This window comes from Magnolia sinica, chromosome 9 (assembly GCF_029962835.1).
Source record: "Magnolia sinica isolate HGM2019 chromosome 9, MsV1, whole genome shotgun sequence".
NCBI lineage: Eukaryota > Viridiplantae > Streptophyta > Magnoliopsida > Magnoliales > Magnoliaceae > Magnolia > Magnolia sinica.
In genome coordinates, this window is record NC_080581.1 from 58,729,474 (window position 1) to 58,737,387 (window position 7,914).

Genomic DNA, 7,914 nt, shown 5'->3' on the forward strand with positions numbered 1-7,914 from the left:
ATCTTGTTGGCGATCAGTACTCCCTTGGTCTTAGGGTACCATCCTTGAGCTCAGGGCGCATTTCTGGTTTTGGTGGTCGTGGTAGAGGCCGCGATCTAGATCGCAGTCGCGGCGGCCGTAGTCTTCGTGGTCGTGGTGGACATGGACGAGGACGTGATGGTTCCCACATTTGTTCACATTGCGGTGGAACTAATCACAATATTGATTATTGCTGGCAGCTACATGGTCGTCCTACGTATGCCGCTGCTTCTGTTGCTTCCAGCAGTCTACTTTAGGGGAGTCTCTTATTATTTCTCGGGCGGCATATGATGCCCTTATGCGGCTTCACATTCGGGATATTCCTGAGCCTTCTCACGCAGCTTCGGCCCAGTCAGGTACCGCCCTTCTTGCGTCATCCTCTCCTACCTCCTGGGTCATTGACTCTGGAGCTTCCTCCCATATGACTGGTAAGTTGCAATTCTTTTCTTCTTATTCTTCTTCTTCTTCTCCCACTCAATATGTCACAGTCGCAGATGGAACCCAATCTCCCATCTCTGGGATTGGTTCCATCCCTCTCTCTTCTTCCTTGTCTTTGTCCTCCGTATTGCATGTGCCTCGTTTTCCATTAAACTTATTGTCTGTTAGCTCTCTTACTAAATCACTCAATTGTTTCATCACCTTCTTTCCTTCTTATTGTTTGTTTCAGGACCTACAGACGAAGAGAGTGATTGGTGGGGGGCATGAGCGAGGAGGCGTTTATCTTCTCGATGATACACCTGTTGCCGCTTCTAGTACCCTTTCTCTAGATCAAGAGTCCATGACTCGGTGGCATTGCCGCTTAGGCCACCCATCCATTGCTAGATTGAGACTTTTATTTCCCTCCTTACCTGTCACTAAACCATTATGCTGTGATATTTGTGAATTGTCTAAACATCATCGTGCTACGTTTCCTCCTAACTCTTCTGGGAGGAAATCTCAACCTTTTCTTCTGGTTCACTCGGATGTTTGGGGACCAGCTCCGGTTACCTCGACTTTTGGATTTAGATATTTTGTTACCTTTATTGATGATTATTCCCGCATGACTTGGATTTATCTTTTGAAATCTAAAAGTGAAGTATTTGATGCATTTAAAGTGTTTTATCATGAAGTGTGCACTCAATTTCATTGTTCCATCAAATCCCTCCATTCTGATAATGGGGGAGAATACATGTCTACTGCCTTTCTGTCCTTCTTGCAGGAACGTGGTATTTTATCTAGGACGTCATGTGCTCGCACTCCTCAACAAAATGGTATTGCAGAATGAAAGAATCGTCATCTTCTTGACGTTGCTCGCACCCTTCTACTTGGTATGCATCTACCCAAATATTTTTGGAGTGATGCTCTTTTAACTGCTACTTTTCTTATTAATCGTATACCCTCACGTATTCTGTCTTATAAATCTTCATTTACTATTTTGTATCCTCATGATAACCCATTTCCTCTACCACCTAAAGTTTTTGGTTGTACATGCTTTGTTCAAATTTTGGATGGGAGTAATGATAAACTTAGTCCCAGGGCGATTAAATGTGTCTTTATAGGGTATACTCGGAGTCAGAAAGGTTATAAATGCTTTGACCCATTGACTCGCAAGAAATATGTCTCTGCCGATGTCACCTTCTTTGAGGATCTTTCTTTTTTCTCCTCTCCAGGCAGATCCCTCTGTGATCCTCTTGCGCGTCAGGGGGAGTATAACTGTTATCCTCTTTCCACTAATGATCATGGGAAAACTCCTCTCCCCTCTATTCAGCATCCTGTTGGTGATATGGTTGAGCCTAAGCCTCTGCGGGTGTATCAGCGTCGAGATAAATCTTCACAAGCTCAGTCATCTACCCTTTCGCTTACTTTGGATGTTGGTTCAGGTGACTCTCATAACTCGAGTTTAGATCTTCCCATTGCCTTGCGCAAAGGGTCACGATCTTGTACTCAATACCCCATTAGTAATTTCGTTTCATATGATCATCTTTCACCGTCTTTTCAGTCGTTTGCAGCTTCCCTTTCATCACAGACTATTCCTAGATCTCTCTCACATGCTCTTCAGAGTCCGGATTGGACAAAGGCGATGATGGAAGAAATGTCTGCTCTTAAGAAGAATCATACTTGGGATCTTGTGCCACTTCCTGTAGGCCATAAGCCTGTTGGCTGTCGATGGGTTTATACAATCAAGTTTCTTCCAGATGGCTCAATTGATCGCTATAAAGCCCGTCTTGTTGCTAAAGGTTACACCCAGACTCATGGTGTGGATTACTTCGAGACATTTTCTCCAGTGGCTAAGCTTAATTCAATTCGTGTTGTGCTCTCCTTGGCCGTTAATTTATCATGGCCCTTGTTTCAGCTTGATGTTAAGAATGCATTTCTCCATGGGGATCTTACAGAGGAAGTTTACATGCATCAACCTCCTGGCTTTGTTGCTTCTCACAACCCTGCACTTGTATGTCGGTTGAAGAAGGCTCTTTATGGACTCAAACAATCTCCACGTGCATGGTTCGAAAAATTTAGTCAGGCTCTCTTGGAGTTTGGCTTTGTTCGTAGTCATGCTGATCATTCTCTCTTTATATGTCGTCGATCGACGGGCATCATGGTTCTCATTGTCTATGTGGATGATATTGTTTTGTCTGGTAGTGATTCTGCTGGAATGAGGGAGGTCAAAGATTTTTTGAAGACCAAGTTTGAAATCAAGGATCTTGGTCCTCTTCGTTACTTCCTCGGAATTGAAGTTGCTCGCTCATCATCCAAATTGGTCTTGTCACAACGAAAATATGCGCTCGATCTTCTCATGGAGACCGGCATGTTAGGGTGCAAGCCTGCTACCACTCCCATGGATACTTCACAGAAGCTTCGACCAGATGATGGTCCTCTCCTTACTGATCCCGAGATGTATCGACGACTTGTAGGCCGGCTTATTTACCTGACTATTACTCGCCCAGATCTCTCATTTGCAGTGGGGGTTGTTAGCCAATTCATGCAAGCTCCCTGTACTTCTCATCTCACGGCTGTCTACCGCATACTTCGGTATTTAAAATCAGCCCCGGGTCTTGGCCTCTACTTTCAGTTGCATGGTCATCTTCATCTTTCTGGCTATTCCGATGCTGATTGTGCAGGAAGTACTTTTGATCGCCGCTCTACATCCGGCTTCTGTACCTTCCTAGGTGGCAATCTTATAACCTGGAAGAGCAAAAGGCGGCCAGTTGTTGCCCGGTCCTAGGCTGAAGCTGAATATCGTGCTATGGCTCATGCGACATGTGAACTTGTGTGGCTTCACAATCTTCTTGAAGAACTTGGCTATCCTCCTTCGGATCCTATTCCTCTTCACTGTGACAATCAAGCGGCTATCCATATTGCTCGTAACCCAGTTTTCCACGAGCGAACCAAGCATATTGAGGTTGACTGTCACTTTATTCGTGAGAAAGTTGCTTCTAAGGAAATTGTCACTCCTTTTGTTCGATCTGGGGATCAACTTGCTGATGTTCTTACAAAATCCTTGAGTCGAGATGCTCTTCATCGTGTTCGTGACAAGTTGGGCATGATCAACATCTATGCTCCAACTTGAGGGGGAGTATAGAGAATGCTAGTGTATTATATTTATAGTATGTCCTTTTAGTGTAAGTGCATGTGCACACTTCCCTATTCCCCTGCAGTGTACTATATGCTTTTTCATAATAAAATATTATGTGTTAGGGCATGCAAGCCTAACACATATCATCTCTCCCAAACTTTCCTCCTCCTTCTCTCTCAATATTCTCATCTCTTCTTCACATTATCCTCATCACATCAAATCTTTTTCTACTAAGAGTACCAAACAGTAGACCCAACATGTGTAGAGTCTTACCTAAGGACTAGATATCCTAGTTACAAATTGAGGAGAGAGATGCAGCGTCTGTCATAGTAGGATCGATCGTACTAATAAATTGCAAACGTGGCATACAAGCAATTCAAACTCAACCATCAAAATTTGGTCCCAGTTAATGCATTATCATCATCTAAGCATTATCTTAACTAAAGAATCCTATCCCTCCATCATACCATATCAAGGACCATATCCTTAATTGAACCATAGGCTCTGCCCATGCATAACCATATCCTCAATTGAACCATAGGTTCATGCAGTTTTAGCCCTTCTCTGGACTCTTGTAAAATCTTTCAACATGAAACAACTCATTCACCACATGGGTACTTGAACCCATGACCTCAGCTAAGAGAACCACAGGATCAACCCTAAGCCATGAGTAGGGACCCGGTGCAGTTCTTGAACTCCATTGCATACCAACAAACCATCTCAACTACCATGTTGTATGTGTTAAAGTCACTCTATCCATAAACTTATATCCTCCGTTGCAAGATACAAAGATCAAGTGAGCCAGGCTAGGAGATGAGATGCTGACCATAGGTCTCTCTGTGTGTATGGGGAGCAGATTCGGTGCGTCCTGGCTTCACCCAACAATGTGTGGCACTGACCGTGGGACACATCTTGATGTATATTTTGTAAATCTATGCCATCCATCTGTTTTACTGTCCGTATTTTGTAAATCCATGTTGTCCAAATCTCAGGTGGACCACACATCATAGGAAAAAGTGATGATTGAATGCCCACCATTAAAGACCCACCGTAGTGCCCACAGTGCTTATTTACCATCTAACCTGTTGATAAGGTCAAACAGACCTAGCTGAAGGGAAAAAAACAAATATCAACTTGATCCAAAACTTTTGTGGCCCAAGAGAAGTTTTTAATGGTCAATTACCACTGTGTCCTGTTGTGGTCCACCTGAGATTTGGATCTGATTCAATTTTGGTCTCATGTCCTAAAATAATCTGGCAAAATAGATGGACAGTGTGGATATAAAATAGATTTTTTTTTTTCCAAGGAAGGAGGAAATTTTATTAAAGACCCGCTAGCAAAAGCAGTCAAGAAAAGAATACAAAGGGCAACCAAAGGAAGAAGACCGAGAATCAACCAAATAATAATCTGTGTTCTTCAAGAGGGAGACCCACTAAAAAAACAAGGGCTGAAACATTAGCGATCAGCACCGCTGGTAGGGAAAACCAAGAGAAGCTTGTCTAACACTTCCGGAACAGACAAAACCCCTCTGTAAGGAGTCCAACAGAATGGATATATAATCTTTGAGAATGAAACATGAAAGTAGGATCCATAATTTGGCTGGTTTATTTAGTGTTCATGCATATGAGTAGCAATTCCCATGCTGGTCCCAATTGGGCAGACGTGGATTGCCTGTGTGGGGCCCACAGAAATGTCCATGACAAATCCACTCCATCCATTAGTTTTGCAAGGCCACAATAGAATAGAAATGTAAAAATCAGGTGGGCCACATCAAACAAGACAGTGAGAAGGGAAACGTCCACCATTGAAACTTTCCTGAAGCTGACCATGATGTGTGGCATGGCATGGCATGGCCCACTGGAGTTTTGAATTGGCCTGATTTTTAGAACCCTGCCTTATCATGTCATGCAAAACTGATGGAGTGAGTGGATTTGGCACGGGCTTCTCTGTGGGCCCCACACAACTTCCAATAACAGGGGGACAGGAATATCCCGGGAATGTCAAGGTTAATAATTACATATGGCCATGACTGTGTAAACATAGCTGTACAATTCGGATGGATGCCAAAAATAGAACTGGTTTATTGTCTATTTTGTAGGGCCTTGAATGGCTGTTAGTCTTAACTGAAATTGAGAGTGGTTTTTTAAAAAAAAAAAAAAATAATAATAATAATAATAACCTAGGGCAGGTCCTTTGAGTTTGTCAAGTGCCTACGTGTCCACAGCACACGTGCTAGCAGGCACATAGGTGGTAGATCCAATCCGTCCATCAGGTCAGCCCAACCTTCTACATGCTTTCCTAAAAGTAAATCTGATCCACTGAGCATGTGGGTCCAATAGTGAAACAGGTGGATGGCTTAGAAAACCTAGGTATGTCAGATCTGTGTTTGTGTGTGTGGTGTTTTGCTAACATCTCCACCTTCATGAGATGTTAGCAACTGACTCCAAACATTTTTAAATGACAGAAAGGGTGGTTTATTGTCCATATCAACCATTCATTCATTCATTCAACTACGAGGAAGCCATAGTGCAAGAATCACATTGTGGCACCCCATATGTGCATATGTACTACATATGCTATTGTGCCATGAGTGCCGCAATCCATCTTTAAGTGCTACACATATGCCATATATGTTAGCATACCACATGTGCAACATGTGCTGCCATCCATCTTCAAGAATCCCACACATGCCAATGTCCCACGTGTGCCTGTGTTACATGTGACAATGCCATATGCCATGCCTGCCACAATTCATCTTTAATACACGTGTCACCTTCCATTTTAAAGGAATTTTTAATGAAAAATTCATTTTCTCAAACAACGAATTTTCAAATGAAGTTTTTTTTAAAGAAAATTTATTTGAAAAACAATAAAGGACCGACTTTTCATTTATCATTGCTTTTTTAGAAATGCCATGAAAATGCATTCCATGAATCCAAGTAGGCCCTTACTATTACTGATAGATGGGTGGTGAAAGAAAACATGTAAGGCCAACTGTGTAGCTAGGACATAGCTATGATGAATGATGAGAATTCAATAAGCCCTTTTAAAAGGGCAAAATGGATGGCAAAATGGATGCAAGATTAGTGTGTAGGCCTAACATGGAAATATATTAGCAAGAAATTCCTAGCATAGTTTAAGGGATAGAATGTTGGATAGTCAAGGAATGACACATTCATAAGATGAGTGTAGCTGAAATGATGATATTGAGATTGATGAATCACATAGGATGAGTATAGCTGAAATGAGGATGATGAGATTGACGAGTCACAAGAGCAGGAATGATATAATTAGAAATGAATGTATTCGAGGTAACTTAACAATAGCTACTATAGGTAATAAAATAAAGTAAATTGGCATGGTTTGCACATGTATTATAGATACCAAGAACCACGCCGGCTAGGAGTGAGTTGGTATTAGTTAAAAGCTCTAAAAGGGGGATAAAATTTATAATTTTAAAAAAAATAATAATAATAAAATAAAATAAAAAAAGGGAGGGTAGGGGAAGAAAAGACTTAGAGAGCCTGATGGTCAGGTATGGCCTTTGATAGAGTTGAATGGTCGAATGGGATTCAAATTAATTGAGGTAAGGCTTAGCTGATGATGATGAGTTGGAAGGAGTTACATAATTCCCAACAAGAGGATACGCATAATATAGTCAGCCTTTTCCCCAGTTTCTTCTTCTTCTTCCTCCTTTTTTTTTTTTTCTTTTTTTCGTTTCTTTCTATGTGAGTTATTTGGTACTCTGGCAGCGCATGACACTTGATATGTAAGCACTCGAATGTTAACGCATTGCATGCATTCACTCAAATTAAACTTGCATACATTTACACAAATTAAACTGACTAAATTGTGGAATTCACTAAATTACCTGTCTGAAAACAAAATAAATTGGTTCAACAATCCTAACATCTGATTCATGGGCATGTCAATTTGGAAATAGGTCCATTAGGTACTTTTCATTTTAACTATCCAATATATGTCAACAAATCCTACAGCCAAAATATTTTTGGTTTATGATGCATCCAACAATTTAATTTGAACTACTTGTATCCCTGTATCCCACGTGTGCAATTTTTAAGGCCCCGTTCTTGTAGACGCCTCAAAATGAGTTGATCTCATTTCAGTAATTATGTATTAGAGATCTTGATCTATAATACATAACTCATGCTAACAGTAATTACTTATTAGAGATCAAGATCTGTAATACATAACAAATGTTAACTAAAATGAGATGAACTCATTTTTAGGTGTCTACCAAACAGGCTTTGAGTATATTTCTAATTGCCCAGATATTATCCATCATACCCTACCAGAGTATCAACATTTCTCCCTCTCCCTCT